At 37.7% G+C, this 17,657-nt stretch overlaps 1 protein-coding gene across 11 annotated transcripts in view; it reads right to left on the bottom strand.

Moving 5' to 3' along the window:
* LOC109084702 (RNA binding protein fox-1 homolog 3-like) overlaps positions 1-17,657 on the bottom strand; it is a 384,371-nt gene that overhangs the window by 256,901 nt on the left and 109,813 nt on the right. For 10 of the 11 annotated variants that reach the window (XM_042735826.1, XM_042735823.1, XM_042735822.1 and 7 more), the window contains one exon: positions 12,886-12,937. The exons of the other annotated variant lie outside the window; for it this stretch is intronic. The gene's annotated coding sequence lies outside the window, so the exon portion shown is untranslated. The remainder of the gene's footprint in view (positions 1-12,885; positions 12,938-17,657) is intronic. 11 annotated transcript variants of the gene reach the window in all.

Raw genomic sequence — 17,657 nt, 5'->3', positions numbered from 1 at the left:
AAAAAATGTTATTTACATTTGTTAACATTTTTGTCTTTGTCTAAAAGAGGAACTGCATGCATTATGTATGAAGTGGATATAAAAAAAAAAAAAAAAAAAAAAATTCTCACGATTTATCACAACTTTTTCTTTTCGTCATATCAATTTAGATAATTAATGCTGTCCTGATAACATAAAACACTGAGTTTCTGTTGATTAAACTAGCCTTTTTCTTTGTATTCATTTTTTTTTTCAATGAACTCAACTTTAAGTTAAATCGACAATATTTTTATAGTGCACATACTGTGTGTGTATATACTGTATATACACACACACATGCACACAAAAGGAAATTCAATTGTTCTAACAGGTGGATTGTGTATAGTAATTCCACATTAGGTCATGATGCTGAACATTTTAAGAAACACTACATTAGTGCATTAGGTGGATGTTTTTTATCCAAAGTGAATAACATATCAAGGTATACTGTACATTATTATCAGTTCATGATCATTTTTATGTTCATTATTTTTGATGCATGATCTATTGCGTGCCAGTAATCAGTTCAAATGTGATTTCAGTCATATCTGAATGTACAATATGTACCAAATATAATGTAAAAAACTCAAAATCTGGGCTTGTGAAACTAACAGTCTTTGTCTAGCGAGAGCGACAGGATCAAAGTGTTTTGAACAGAGTAGTGCAGAATTGCATATTGGTGACTCCCGGCCCACTTCGAGCAAAGTTTCACATTTAGCTCTTACCAACTAATTTGTTTTTATTATTTTGACTTTAGGCTGATGACACATCTCTTTAAACTCTTTAAAGTATAGCAACAGCACAAGTAACTGTGCCTAACAACTTGTCATATTGCACAGCGTGCAACATACAAGACATATTGTGAACCCACTTGAATGCAATGAAGTCCAACCACCCTTCCTGAAGACATAAAACACATCAATCTCTCTGCCGCTCAGCTGACTAATTTTTTCGTCCCACCACAAACTTCTAGTGCAGAACAGACTTTCGTCCCTGAAGCAACAACACAAAACTTTTCAGAAGATCGCAACATCAAAAGCCCACACACTCTCTGACTAAGAAATGCCCAGGTATATTCTATCAAAGGGAATTGTTGCCAAAATCCTCTTCAGTTAAGAGACGGAGAGGACTGTTTCACATCAAAGGCTGCTATGGAGTTATGTTTCTGCACTCTTTAATTCTGCAGGGCAAGACACAAGTTTATTTGTACTTACAGTTTCAGAAAAAAAAAAAAAAAGTTTGATGCAAATTGGATATCATTAAGAATTTTGCTCATCCAGTGGTATCACCCTACAGAGGAAATTAGAGGAGATTATAAAGGGTTTTATTAATAGCTGTAAGAATACAGTTACCTAGTTACAACGGTAAACAGCTGCCAATAGTTCTCACGTGGTAGTCACATAGATGATGTAATTGCATGGCAGTTCAGACCCAAAAATAAAACAGGGGAAAGAACCAAACTCGAGATTGGACCATGCAATCAGGCCTGGAGTGAAAACAGCCTTTAATAAAGGAAAGACAGCAGAATCTCACCACTCTGTCGTATTATGGGAATAGTTCACCCAAAAATGAAAATCTGCTCATCCTCAGGCCATACAAGATGTAGATGAGAGTTTTTCTTCATCAAAGCAGATTTGGAGAAATGTAGCATCACTTGCTCACTAGTAGATCCTCTGCAGTGAATGGGTGCCGACAGAATGACAGTCCAGCTGATAAAAACATCACAATTACCCACTAGTAATCCACACAACTCCAGTCCATCAATTAATGTATTGTAAAGTGAAAAGTTGCATATTTGTAAGAAACAAAAATTCATTATAAAGGCATTTTAACATTAATTTGTCAATTCCGGACAAAATATGAGCCCATAATCCATAATAACACTTACTCCAGTCAAGTCCATCCCCTGTTGTCCTCTCACAAATCAAATACACTGACATATTATAGACTATTATGGACTGTTTTCACATTTAAACAGTGCTTGATCTGTGAATATTTCTTTCCTGACTACAACAACACAACTTTTTCACTGGAAAAAAAAGCAAAATTATGGAGAGAAAATTTGTATTTTGACTAGAAACAACAGTTTGAAGTTAGCAATCTATTAAGATGGATTTGTTTAATACAAACATGCAACGTTTGCTTTACAAGATGTTAACCGGTGGACTGAAGTTGTGTGGATTTTAGTGATGTTTTTATAAATAGTTTGGACTCTCATTCTGACGGCACCCATTCACTTCAGAAGATCCATTGTTGAGCAAGTGATGTAATGCTAAGTTTCTCCAAATCCACTACAATGAAGAAACAAACTCATCGACATCTTAAGTGAACTAGGATGGGGGGTGCAGTCTTAAGGGTGTTAAAGGGTTAGTTCATTAAGTGAACTATTACTTTAAATTACTTTAAACTATTACTTTTTTTTTAGGTTTTATTGTGTTTATGGGGTGCAGTCTTAAGGGTGTTAAAGGGTTAGTTCAGCCAAAAATCAAATTTATGTCATTAATGACTCACCCTCATGTCGTTCCAAACCCGTAAGACCTCCGTTCATCTTCGGAACACAGTTTAAGATATTTTAGATTTAGTCCGAGAGCTTTCTGTCCCTCCATTGAAAATGTATGTACGGTATACTGTTCACGTCCAGAAAGGTAATAAAAAACATCATCAAAGTAGTCCAATGTGACATCATAGGGTCCGTTGGAATTTATAGAAGCATCGAAAATACATTTTGCTCCAAAAATAACAAAAATTACGACTTTATTCCGCTTTTTCTTCTCTTCCGGGTCTGTTGTGAACACGACTGCTGTGACTGTTGACGTACGACGCTGCTGACGTGTTTTTCTTTGTTATTGGGCGAACCAGAGAACACGTCAGCAGCGTCGTACGTCAACAGTCACAGCAGTCGCGTTCACAACAGACCCGGAAGAGAAGAAAAAGCGTAATAAAGTCATAATTTTTGTTATTTTTGGAACAAAATGTATTTTCGATGCTTCAATAAATTCTAACGGAGCCTCTGATGTCACATGGACTACTTTGATGATGTTTTTATTACCTTTCTGGACATGGACAGTATACCGTACATATATTTTCAATGGAGGGACAGAAAGCTCTCGGACTAAATCTAAAACATACTAGTTTGGAATGACATGAGGGTGAGTCATTAATCACATAATTAATAACATTAACTTAACTAACCAATTAAATAATTTAGATTTTTGGCTGAACTAACCCTTTAATGCTTAGTTTTTTAAAAAAAAAAAAAACAATATTTTTCACATAATTTACCTTTATTCTACACCGCTCTGTCCCTTCTCCTATAAACACGCTGATGATTTCCTGTTTTTTGAAGCCCCTCCCTCAGAAATACTAGATGGGCTCAGATTGGTTAGCTGGCCCAGTGTGTTGTGATTTGCTAAACTGCCAGAGCGTGTCTAATCGTCACGCCCCTCGCCTCAGTGGCATGTGCACCGGTTGTATTGTAAAAAATTGCTCAGTAACAGTGCAAGCATGGCTCTTAATGGTATGTTTTTTGTTTGTTGTTGTCTCATAATTTTAGATATGTTGTTATTTGTAAATGCTACTGCTTCTTTTAGCTTTTAAAATACGGTTTTATCCTGATTAAAGCTTTAGTACAGAATGGCAACCGCATGTGCGTCCATATTTAATGCTTCTCATGGCTATGTGAAAATAAGTGTATAATTGGAACAGTTCATTGTTGGAGCTGAGCTGATGATCTGGATGAGAGAGAGAGAAAGAGAGAGAGCGACAACATGATTAAGAACCGCTGCTTTAGAACACTGATTTTTAAACTTGTGAATCCATTATTGTTAGAAGACAGAATCACAATTCATATATGAATAGATTTTTTCATACACTCCTAGCTTTGACAGCATGGCAACAACTCTTCCTCTTCTCTAAAGCAGCGCAACATGGCCTCGCCTCCTTTGCTGCATGTTTCAGGGGGTGGGGTTTATCTGGGTTTTTGACGTCACAAATCCAGGAAGTAACTCATTGTAGTCCCTATGAGGTGTTCTTTAGGCATTACACTGCCTTTATTTTAAAACGATATTTCCGTCTGCATTGAACTTTCAGCATTGTAACTGAAACTAACGTTAAAAAAGTGTATTTGCAAACAACCACCCCTGATTGACTGAGTGGCAGAAAAAAAGGTGCTCGCTACAAAACAACTATAATAGCTGCTAAATCAGCTATGAGTGAATATTTGCAACAGAAATCATGAGTACATTTTGCCACATGCTCAGCCTGTGATCTGTGCAGGTTTTGCCATGTGTCCTTGCTTTACAGAGCCATTCAGTGAAATAAGAGATAGTCACTCTTCTTTTATAGTGGATATTTTATAATAAAGTCATATGGCTGGACATTGTGATCCTTTCAAATTGGCCCATCTGGAGTGTCTCAGTGCTAGCCAGAGGTCATACTATTACATTTAGCCACTGGTTTTACTACATCTGATATTGCACTTTATCTGCCTGCAAGGGGTGAAAGATGTGATTCCTTCCTGAGAAATCTTTTCATAATCATGACATTTTTCCCCTCAGTTTAAATAAATGTATGAATATAATGGCGGAGCTTCAGTTTTTAACATGAATTCACTTTCTACTCCTTTTAGACCTGAAAGGACCTTTCTATAGGGCAGTATGTACCTCAGACAGACTTGTATTTTGTTTGCATTATATGTTGAAATTACAATATTCATATATACATTGTTCTTTTAAAAGGAATGTGTCATCATCAGTGGCACTAAACACATTCCACAAAACATATCACACACTGTTTAAGCATCAAAACAACTAAACAAAACAACAATAACAAAAAATTAATTACAGTGATATATTATCAAATATATACATTACTGTTTAAAAATTTGGGATTTTTTTTTTTTCATGAAATGAATCTTTTTGTTTAACAAAACTGACAGCAAAGACTTGTAAAATAAATAAATAAATATTTTCTGCTCTTTTGAACTCTCTATTCATCAAAGCATCCTGAAAAAAAAAGCATAATAGTTTCCAAAAAAAAAAAAAAAAAAAAAAAAAAAAAAACTATATATAGATGACACTGAACATTGGAGTAATGGCTGCTGAAAATTCAGTTTCGCCACAGGCAAAAAATACTTTAAAATATATTTAAAAAGTTTATTAAATTTTAATAACTAATAATTCATTTCACAATATTACTGTATTTTTGATGCAGGCTTGGTGAGCATAAGAGACTTCTATCAAAACATTAAAGAATCGTACTGACCCCCAAATGCTTGTAGGTATGCAAATGTTGTTGAAAATGTTTAATTTAAAAAATATTTAAAAAAATGTGTTTTTGGCACACACACACACACACACACACACACACACACACAAAGAGCTTTTAAAATCCACACACACACACACACACACACACACACACACACAAAGAATCATCACTTGAAAAGCTTTTAAAATCATAGCAAAACGCATCAGTGATCATTTGAAATGATTTTGGATGTTGCACCACTTATCAGCAATTCATTCTTTTGCCCTCATATAACTAAATACTACAACCCTTGTCCAGAAAACTTCTTTTTAAAAAAGAGATACGGAATTCCCTTTGCATGAGCCATATTATGCACAAGCCTTGATCTTGAATTTGCCTCACGCAAACACTGAAGCAGAGCACCTACAAACCCATAAGTAGTTACATATTTAAAGCGACCTCTGTTTCAAGGTTACAGCTTGGAAGGTAGAAAAAAAGGGAAAAGAAAAAGCAATTTCACATTTAATATTTGGTCTGTTGTGCTTATGAGTTTGAAAATGTGTGTGTGAGATGTCTATAGAAACATGCAACATCCCCTTTCGGAGACAGGAGCCCTTAGGGTCCTCAGACTGAGCGCACACATTGAGTTAAAAGACTTGAAGGTGGGGGGATTTCAAAGCCTCCCCTGCAGACATGCTCCAGCTTTGTGCATTTTAATGGTGAGATATTCAAATCTCCTAGTCTGCCATCCCTCACCCTCATTTCTCCAGCAGTCCATGCAGGGCGCTTCTGTCTGCAGCTAATGGGATGCCATGTACGCAAGGAGAGGGCTTATTTGGGGAGGTCTCTGCCTCCTTGAGGTTAAAGGACCTTGAAATTTGCTTTCTTTTCATTCTTTTTTTCTTAACTGAATGAACTTGGATAATTAAATGGAATAAAATACATTAAAATAACGTAATAATGGTAAGAGGAAAATTGGAGAGGTTCACTAGTCATTCCCCACAGCTGTGCAGGCTATTAACAGCAGTATCAAGGCGTTCTTGCGTGAAACCTTGAAGCTGCTTGCAATAAGAGTTAACAACACTCCCACTGTAAGTCCCCTGCAATGTCTTTGGTAAACAAGGAAATTAAAAATATGCACATAAAGTAAACCCCAGCATTATTAGATGATATTTCCTCACTGCAACTTGGTATATGAGCAGAACCACAGCAGACTCTGTGATTTGTTCGCCTAATATTGGAATTCATAGAAGTGTTAACTAAGTAAAAGTGCATTTGGGTGTTAATTTGTTTGTGGTGTCCAGACGTCTCTAGTGATTTGAGGCCTTTAAGGCTTTATGGCTGTTTGTTAAAAACACCCGTGCAATCAAACTGAAAGTTTTGCTGCTTTTATTCTGCGTCTATTAGCTTCAAAGGAATATTGCACTGCCCAAACCCAGATAAATATATAAATACATTTCTGTTGTCATTTACTTACTGTCATATTGTTCTAAACCTGTGTATTTTTTTTCTTCTGCAAAACACAAAAATTTGTTTTGTACACACAATGAAAGTCAGTGAGGACCAAAACAACATTGACTTCCACTGTCTAGACAAAATAACACTGAGACATTTTTCAAAATATCTTCTTTTGTGTTCCGCAGAAGAAAGAAAGGCATACAGCTTTGAAGCAACAAGAGTAAAAGAATGGTAAAAAGCGAGTGTTGTCCAAATCTAGGCTTTTTTTTTAAGAACAGTTTGAATGCTGGATTGAATTTAATATATTTTATTATGCATTTTTGGAGAAATTTGTCTTAGAATCGAAGTTCAATCAGAAATACATCAACACTGCACTCATCATGCCAATTCACTGGGACAAAGCCAAAGTTTAGGGCCTCCTTCACAACTGCTAAATGACAAATGAAGGGCTCCGGACCCTCCCTCTGGTATAATTAAGGGCCATTTTAAAATGGGCTGGGATATACATTGACCTTCTACTAAAGGGAGGGAAAAAAACAGAAGGTATTATCTAATAGTTGCAAATTGTTGATGCATATATTAAACATAATAGTATTGGCCCTTCGCCCTGCATGTGGAAATCCCCTGACTGGGCTACAGATCAGTGGATGGACAGAGTTCACATGGCATCTGTTTGATCAAAGTTTACCCACCAAAGATCTGACATCATAATTGCACCTTCTTGGACCACTGCAGACCACGAAATCAAACCGAGCCATTGGGTTTCAGAGTCACGGAGGATAAGAGCAACACGTTTCATGCTGAAGGACATCGCTGCAAATTCTTTTGCATTACCATGATAATAAAGAGAAAGGCTTCCACTTGCTACCATTTAGGCAAGCGACAAATACATCATCCCGCTCCCTGCGATCTACAGAGCGGGCGTGATGGCCTGGCCCTAAATTGACCCTCACTTCTCCCATATCAGAACATGCATAAATACCTGGGGCAGCAACGAGGAAAGCTATTAATCAACGGACACGGGGGCTCAGATCTGGAACGGCTTTAAATCCAATAGGAGATTTCTCTCAGATGTTTAAAGCCCAATGGTTTAATATCCCTGCCATCCCCAAGTGGGTAATTGTTTCGCAGCCGCAGACAGAGAAACTGTCGATCAAGTCTCGCTTGACCTTGTTTCTGTGTCTGTACTGACCTCCGGAAATGTAAAGCAAAGATCATATCACATAAAAAGCAATACTCCCACAAACGGGCCCCAAGCTGCAAATTGATTCTGCTGCCATGGAATTCACTCCCATCTCAGGGAAGCAGTGGAAGGGGGGCATTAGGAAGGGGTCTCTTCCGCCACATTCATTCTTTTGTTGCAGATATCTGTCCTGCGTGTCAGCTCACAGATTTTTATCGCTATGAAAAGGCACTCTGCATATGCTGGCAGAGCTCGTGCCAGTGATAGATAGCAAAGGGACAAATAAGCCGGCGATTCCAGCTTGCTGGCGTTTAACACATTCCCTCTGTCGCGGTGGTGTTAGCGGGTTAAATTGTCTGCGGTAATGAGCCAAAGGTAACGAGAGTCGCCGTTGCACATTGCCCGGAGCAGGGCCACGTGGATCATCTTGGGAGACTACCGTCCCCTTTGTCCTGACGGGAAGTCGGTAGACGAGATGGTTATCCCCGCGCACTGTCCGAAACCACCGTTGTCTATTAAATCCCCTAAATTGAATTTAAAAGAGTCTCAGATTACGTTAGAAAGTCTGCAGATGTCCTTGCAATGGACCGGGGACCAGTGACCCATCGCCTAATTAAAATTCAAGCTGAAAAAGAGTGTACTTTGATCAAATCAAACTTTAATTAGCTCAGATAACCCCAAGCTACCTCCAAAACATTACCAACTGGAGGAATCGAGGACATTCTACTGGAAAATTCATCATCCATGGGAGATACACTGGAGTATGCACAAAGGAGAATATTTCGGTACAATTAGCATCATTTTTTTTTGGAACGAGCATCAATAAGGGCCATTCTACACACAAATCAGCATGAAGTGACTAACCTTTGGTACATTATCATTGTCCTCCCCTTTTGCACAGACCGATGTCAAAGGTCATGCTAGCCAGAGGTACCTGCAAAATAAAATTCCCCCAACCTTTTGGATCACTCGAGTCGGTGCTAAATAATTGATGTGGCCATTGAGACCGGTGGCGGTGGCGATGGCAGTGATTTGATTTCGGAGCCAGTCTGAATGGGTTCAAGATCCTTACAGACACCCCGCGGAGGGCCAGTGAGAAATGTCAATCGCACCTCATCTACGGACAGAGGCTTCTCTGCTACACAGAGAGAGCGGCAATCTCCAGGCAATCTGCAGCAAGTTCACCATCCACATTTAATGAGACACACACACACACAGACACACACACACAGCTGGAGTGGTAGAACAAAGTGGCGCTCGGTTGTAGCTCTGACAAGTGTCAACTTCACTGCAACTGTGGCATGTAAGAGGATTTCCTTGATAATATGAAAGAAAACAGAGTAAATGACAAAACTTGGATATTATCATCTAATTGACTGCCATGTTTACATTATATATTTGCATGTTTGTGAAGCTCAAGTCTGTGCAAATTGTTATGTTGGTTTCGATATGATTTTGTAGCCATAACAACATAGAAATCCCAACTAGACAAAACAAGAACTGCAGCTTTTGTCAGTTCATTACTAAAAGTGTGTGCCCTGTGTGCTGAAACAGTTTAAAAAGTTAATATGAGAAACATATTCTCAAAGAGCAAATATCGTGCAGGTTAAATGTTTTTCATCTGCTGTAATGCAAAAGGCCCAATCTATTTTTTCTCTCATCACATATGTTGAGAGTGTCACACAAATTTATAAATCTAATGAAATGGAACAGACATGTCTTGCAGATTTATTTCATGTTACTTTATGAAACGTCCATATGTTCTGTTGTGCATCTGACAAACTAGAATTGTCACGCTCGCACGGTTCATTTTTCGGTCGACGTGATGAGTAACGCCACACTTGTAATTCTTTTCAGGTATTCAGTCAAATTCTGCACCAGCAGACGAGTCGTTCGCAAACACCTGGGATTTGAGTGTTCTGACTGGTGGAGGCTAACTTAATCATCTATAATTGGTGGAGTGGTTCTCATTTATAGTGACTGACAGCATCGATCTGTCTCAAAGGTAAGCCATCAGGCCTAATAAATAAAGGAAAAGAAACAAGTAGTCACATTCCAAATGAGCAGAAAAACTGCAACATGACACAATGTAAAAACGAAACCAGCATCATATCTTATTGAGGAGCGAGTCTAATCCCCAGAAAGAGAGAGGCTAGATATCGATGTGCATGATATTAAATTTAAAAATCTTGGGACCTTAAATAATTTAAGCAAGATCACAGAGTATTTGATCTAGTCTCTGTATCAAAACTACATTACACAGGGCAAAAACTGTGACAGAGCCTCAAAAAGAGAACTTTACACTGTCTCGCAGCAGAAATGTCACAACATGAGGGTTTGCGAGATGCTGGAGGGGTGTTACTAGTGCATGGATTCACTCTCTAAAGATTTCAGCGAGGCATGTGCTCGCACATATGGCAGAATACACATGGATAGGATATTATGTGTAGCCGTGAGAAAATCAAGCATGTGTTATGATCGCATTGTGTGAAAGCTATTGCAAGATAATGTGCATCTATTGTCGAAGCTGTGGCCTGGCGGTTTGCATGCATTATGGTTGCGCTGTATTCAAAAAATACATTTTATCAGTAGCCCGAGGCTGTTTATTTGTAGCCTTAGGTATCGATACGGAGGTAACAGAGCCCACATCAAAGCCAAACTAAAAAAAAAAACAACTTTGCATACATGCTGGGCTATATTATTCATGTTGTGAGACTTGAGTTTGAATTCGCCTTGCAACATTTCCGGTTCTCTTTCTAGCATACACTAAATAAAGAGTTGGCCAATGGCAGGTATATATTTTTTCCTTGTCAAGAAAAAAATAAATAAAAACTCTATTAGAAAAGATAAAAGGCGTCAAAATGCTGAAACACAACCAACTGTACATCTGGTACATTTGACAATAATAAAAAAATTCAACCTCAGAGCCAAATGCTGCTATTCGATTTAAAAATGGCCCATGGTACTCAGCTAGGCTTCAGTGTGCTTTTTCCACACAAAATGCTTGGATGCATTTTGTCTGATTCCACAGTGCTCAGAAAAGCTCTAGGCAAAATACATGACCAGAGTAGGTTACTAGTTTGTTTCACGATTAAACCTCTGCGATGCTATCACCGAGCCTTGGGTATCTTTTAGCGAAGGATTGCCTCCGGAAACAATGTTTTGTCTGTACAGATTAACCAGCGGAACCCCTCTTGTCCAAATTCACCTTGAAAGCCCTGCGACTCTCGAGGAGAGTTTGAGGAGAATTCCACCTTTCCAGTCCTCTTGCTCGCTCTGTGTCATCAGGCCTGAGCTTTGGGCCAGAGTGTGTTCCTTCCCCTTCAATACACCACATCTCTATGGCCATCCAAGTCATGCGCGAGAGCCCGGCTCTGAGCAATGACTAACAAATTTGTTGAGGAGTAAGTAATGTTAGGTTTGCTGACATTGGCAAGCCTTGCCACACGCTCAGACTGCCGAGAAAAGCAAAAGATAAATTATAAGCCTCACACATATATCTTTGTTTTTCTCCTTTTTATTGTATGCATCAAATCAATAGCACTGTTTGAATGTTTTTTATGATACAAGACACTTTCCTTTTTTTTTTTTTTAGAAACAACAGCAGTCTGCTTGAGGTTAGATAGTCTTATCCTTACTCAGCACTTCCAGTCAAACTTTCTTTCGCTTGGTTCTGTGATGTTAGGCGTTGTATCTTCTCCAGCAGCTCAATTTCTGTTTAGCAAATAGGTAACACTTTACAAAGAACTTCTCTGAGTTAGCACTAGTTAATGCAGTCGCATTTATTATAATGTATTAGTGTTCAATTCTACATATACTAATATTAATAAAACAATCAATTAAAATAAAATAAACAATCTAAAAAAATATTAAATAACCCTAAAAATTTTAAATTATATTAAAAAGTTAAACAATATTAAAAAAAAGTTCATTATTAATCAAAAATGCTTGACTAATGTTAACCATTTGAACCATTTTGTAAAGCTTACTTCGCACCCATTACATGTTAATGTTAACAGAGATAAAAGAGTCCATGATTTTTCTAACGTTTCAAAGACAACTATATATATATATATATATAAACCTGTGTAAAGGATCTCCCCTAATTTCTTCATGCATATTTACACTAATCAGACATGGTGTTTCCTTTGCTTTCAGCATGTGTCACTGAATTAAGACCGTCTGCCATTAATTCACCACTCTGTCTGTTTATCACCTGCAGGCCTTGTCTAAAAAGTGCTGTCCTAAATTGCCAGTTAGCAGATAAAGGTATTTTGTCATGAGGCAGGATTTGTTATTTCAAGGTATACTACATTGTAAAAATATTAAGGTATGTGAAAATTTCGAAAAGAAGAAAAAAAAAATGAGCATGTGCATAAATGTGATCGCCTCAAGCTTTGCTCTGTAATAGAATCTTGGACTTTTCCTACATAAATTGAAGGATATAATTCAAATGAGCTGAAGCATTTTAAGGTCAAAGCAATATTAAATTCATGCAGCACTGACATAAATTGTCTGAGAAGAAAAAAGAAACTATAAAGCACTTTGTAACTGCATGCACTCAAATGCAAAGCAATATTACAGTATGTTTACACTCACACACACCAAAGGGAATGTATGTGTCAACTTGCATACAAAGATTCACGGCTTTTGATTAAACTAATTTGAGATTTAGCCTCTTTAAGCACCTTTTCATCCATGTTGAACCTTTCCACATACACACAGCACAACTTTCACAGCCCCGATCCAAAGATGTGTCATTCTCACAGAGCTCAACTCTCAAAACTCTGACAATCACATGAACTCTGCTCCTTCCTTCTCTTTCTATCTCCATTTTCCCTTTTCTTTCTTCTCATGCATCACACATTTCGACTGTCCCCCTCAAAAACAGATCAGCGCAGAACACGGAAAAAGCAAACCACGACCACGGAAATTCTCCATGCGGTGCCGATCAGTAAAATTAGCATGACAATACTCACTGTGGGGAGAAGGGGGCAGTCGGAGCGTGGCAAGTCACTCTGTCCAATGAACCTACACGGGTGGAAGAGCGGGAGAGAGAGAGAGAAAGAAAGAGAGAACAGTCAGCTGTGAAAGCACAGTTAACAGAAAGGGAGGGGTGACGAAGAGCCGGCACATACAGAAAAACACAAGAAAAGAACCTGAAACACAGAGGAGAACGAGGATGAAGCCGAATGGTAGGAGAGAAATGGGGAGGCAGCGGAGGGAGGGAACATGTGATGAGAATAAAGGACACGTGGGAAGATGCTGTACTTTTAAAAGTTCGACACACGAATGGGAGAGTTTTCTTACTGTGACACCACTGGGTGAACTAGATACCTTATTTAACCTTGCAGTTAGTGCTTGATTGTTTACTGTAGCAACAGCACCAGGCAAATAATGAGCTTCATTGCGCTTTGCATGGCAATACAACAAGTTTTTGCAGTTTTAATGATTTTTGGGAATTCATTAATAAAATCATTTACTTAGAAATTTAAACTGTATCATTATTTAGCTGCCCTCATGCTGTTTGAAATCCATTGGCTGTTATACTTTTTGTGGAACTCAAGAAAATAATGAATCTCCACAGTTCATGGTGACCACAGGCTGTTAAATGCCCAAAAAAGAACCATAAAAGGCATCCATATGACTTCTGTGCTATATTAAGCTTTCTGAAGCCAACTTCAGATAACTTTGTGTGCTGAAAAGACCAAAATTTAAGTCATTAATTACTGACTTTTTGCTTCCGCTGCAGTTTTCAAATCAAATATGGCGTCTGTGGTGAAGGTTGTATGTCATTTGGACCACATTTATGGTGATTTTATAAAGTCTGAAATCAATGTGAATATTGTTTAAAACATTTTTTTTTTTTTGTATATTAAAAAAAAAAAAAAAAAAAAAAATCAGCTTATAAGTTTGTAAGAATATGAGGTTGAGTAAATAATAACTGAATTTTCATGTTTGGGTAAAATATTCCCTTAAGCGTTTTTTACAGGCTAGTGTTTGTCTTGAATATTTGAGTATGTGTTTCGACAGCTCTATTAGATCACTTTATCTCTGAACTGCCTTTGATGGAGAACTGATGATCAACATCGCAACACTGCACTGTAAACCAACTCTATCTTTTGGTCTCTCAGTTGTTGTCCAATCTCTCATTCTCTCTTTCTTTCCATACTTCTCTCTCAGGAACGTTTTTTTCTGCGGAGGCAGCGCCACCACAAAAAGATTCTGATGAGCAATAATCAACTATACAAAAAAATAAATAAATCTGTATGAATATTACAAAACATGAGACTGAATAATGTATTAGCCAACTAAAGTGACACTGTCTAAAAGGTACGGTCACATTAAACAGTTTTCTCTATGGGCAAAATTCAGCAATTTTAACAAGAATTTCCACAAATTCCTCAATAACAAAAAAACAAAAAAAACAAAAACAAAAAAAAAAAAAGAAAAAACAAAAAACAAAAAACAAAAAACCCCACTTCTTGTTTGAAACTGACTTCTGTGTGAGATGTGCTTCATGCATCGCTACAGTGTTGACAGTGGACCTATATTTGATTGTGAAATTTCAACAATGTTTTGAAACAAGGATACAAGTGGATAAAGTTTCATAGGGAGGCAGTGTCTCTCTCCCTTGAAGAAAAGTGAAATACTTAAGAAACAGTCACATGAGAGAAGTCAGTGCTTCCATGTCACTGTTACTAGCTGATTATGCTGACAATTTGAACCCACCTTTTACATTCGCAAGCAGTTTATAGTCAGCACCAATGGAATAAACTTGTTAAATGACTAATTACAAAGTTAAAAACACACCCACTCACATCACCACTTTCAGTCACAACCAGATCAACTATGATTTTGGCTGAACATTATTATTTTTGAAGCAAAAAAAAAAAATAATAATAAAAGCATAAGTACGTTAATAGAAAAATATGAAAACATTGTTATATTTGTTGCGTACTGCCATAAAATCAATGTAAAGATCAAATGGAACTGGAACATTTATTTACATTGGACTAAAAAACCCAAACGCAGAGAGGGACTTTCAGGAGTCCACAATGCAACACTGTTCTATCTGCTTCTCAGATGTGTGTGTCTCTCTCTCCTTCTCTCCTCAAGTGACAAAAGCAAGACCCCATTCCTAATCTGACCCCAAAACAGCAACGAAATCCCCCCGGCCTTATCATCCTCTGCCTGGGCTCTGTTCTCACTCTTCTTTCATATCCCCTGCCTCAAACTCCTTTCAGCCGAGCATCTCTCTCTCTCTCTCTCTCTCTCTCCCTCCGTCACTCTCCATTGCATCCTCTCTCCCCAGTATAACCTCTTCCTCTGTCTCCTTCTCTCTGTAAACGGCTTTCAGCCGAGCAGAGATTACCTAGACCATGCTCTTCAGAGCAGCTTCAAAAAGGGTGCTCTGGGCTGCCAGCCTGGATAACACCCCCCCCCCAACTCCTTCCTCCCTGGTGGGGGGGGGGGGGGGCACTCACAGAGAGAGTGGCTTGGAAAATGTTTGCTGAAGGAAAGAAAAATACAGCAGATGCTGAGGATGTCACACACTGGCTATGTTGACACAATGTTTGGAATTGACTAGCATATTTACTAACAGGTGTGACTTCTGAATTGTCCTGTTCACACAACAGCTATAAAAGCAGCTTGAATACAGTCTATGTGAATGAGAACGAATTCAAAGTAACACTTAATTAACTAAATGTTTTTAAAATAAAATACTATTAAATAATTAAAAAAATAAAATAGTAAGAAAAAAGTTAAGGAAAGTAAAATAAAATAAAAGTTAAAATTTAATAAAAATTTTACAGTATAATGCGGTCACTTGAATTAATGGTAAACTTTACTACATATACTATTAGCATCCATATTTTCTCAGCATTGCATCCTCGTGTCTCTTCAGAGGGACTCCTAAGTGCTGCTATTTGAAGCATGCTGAACTTTGCCAGCTTGCCAGTCTCACTTGGTTTTGATATGCATATGCCGAGGTGATGATTTGCTATTAGAAACAATCCTAAAACACCTTTATTCTCCTTTGACCCGCCTTACAGTTTTGACACCTCAGTGCATTAACATGATGCATGCTTGATTTATTTGCTGTGAGATGCATCATATGAGAAAGTGCAAACTGTGAAATCGTTGCACCAATGCAATTGTGTGGAAAAACTGCTATGTGGTGTTTTCCTGCCATGATGAATGTTTGCAGTTCAGCGTAATTGGTAATTAATTAAAAATATAATCAAATGAATTAAATGCCATGGCAATTACCATAAATAATAAAATATTACTATTAAAGGCATATTTATCCAAAATTGGCGTTGCTCCAAAGTTTTTTTCTTCTCTTAAATGCATGTGAAAAATAATGTTGGTGGTTGCAGTTGTTGGTAGCCATTGACTTTTATTTTCCTACTATGGAAGTCAATGGCTACCATCAACTGTTTGGTTAGCAACATTCTTTAAAATATATATAGATTTGGAACAACAAGGTGAGTAAGTAATGCCAACATTTACATATTAGTTATATAGTATTTTCTTGTAAAGGGTCATTCTTTAAAAAAAAAAAGAGATGTATACATAATCTGAAAGCCGAATAAATAAGTTTCCATTGAAGAATGGTTTGTTAGGATAGGACAATATTTGGCTGAGATACAACTATTCGAAAAGCTGTAATCTGAGGGTGCAAAGGAATTAAATATTGAGAAAATTGCCTTTAAAATTTAAAGCATATTACTAATAAAAAAAAAAATAGAATTTAATATATAGTATACGTTAGGAAATGTATAAAATATCTTCATGAAACATGATCTTTACTTATGACTGGTTTTGTGGTCCAGGGGTCATTTATATATATCTGTTTCAAACGAATAAACATATCCAAAATAAAAAAAAATAAAAAAAAGTTTTTGTTTACATAATATATGTGTGTGTGTTGTGTATATTTATTATGTATATATAAATACACACACATACAGCATATATTTTGAAAATATTTATATGTATTCACATGTATATAATCACAAGCATTATATTATAGGGGATGTCACATGACATCCCCTATAATATAATGCTTCATTCCTTCACTACACATTTTTGAGGCCAAAAGCGCAGTTCAGAAAGTCTAATCCCTTTGTATTCTTTGATGTGCATCCCTTTCTGTGTAAACCCAACGCCTTTTTCTCTGTCCCCATGCCCAGCCTGTCTCTGTGTTATGTGAGACACACTCTCTGCCCTCTTGCTCCCCGAGAATGTCCGATTAGAGGAAGGTCGGATCCAGTAGCCATGTGTGAGGCAGCCACTTATTCTGTTACCGTTGGCCGATCCGTCACGCTCCTCTCCAGCTTTCTTTATTTTATTCTTCCTCCCAAAGGGCAGTGGCTAACTCTATCACCGGGACAAATGACCCATCAGTGGCACCATTCATCAGATGCTTCAGAATCACTTGCTCCGGCCGCATTCCCACCCATCCCCCCCCCGTGAAACGGAGCTGCCGCTCCCACTGGCTTCCCCTACCGTTGTGTGTGTGTTTGCGTGCACGTGGGTGTGAAAGCAAAAATGAGAGAACGCGCCTTTGTGCGTGCAGCGCCTGGCTAAACTGCATTATAAATCTCTCCCACAAGCAAAATAAACACATACACATACAGCATCCAAAATAGAACCACCTCCTTTACCAAACATACATACATAAGCTTTTGTCAAAGCCCTTTGTCTGGTTTTATTTGCTTGTCAGTGTTGTTTTCTTGTTTTA

Source organism: Cyprinus carpio, chromosome B12 (assembly GCF_018340385.1).
Source record: "Cyprinus carpio isolate SPL01 chromosome B12, ASM1834038v1, whole genome shotgun sequence".
NCBI lineage: Eukaryota > Metazoa > Chordata > Actinopteri > Cypriniformes > Cyprinidae > Cyprinus > Cyprinus carpio.
Note: the sequence above shows the minus strand (reverse complement) of the source record. Positions and strands in the feature narration are given on the sequence as shown.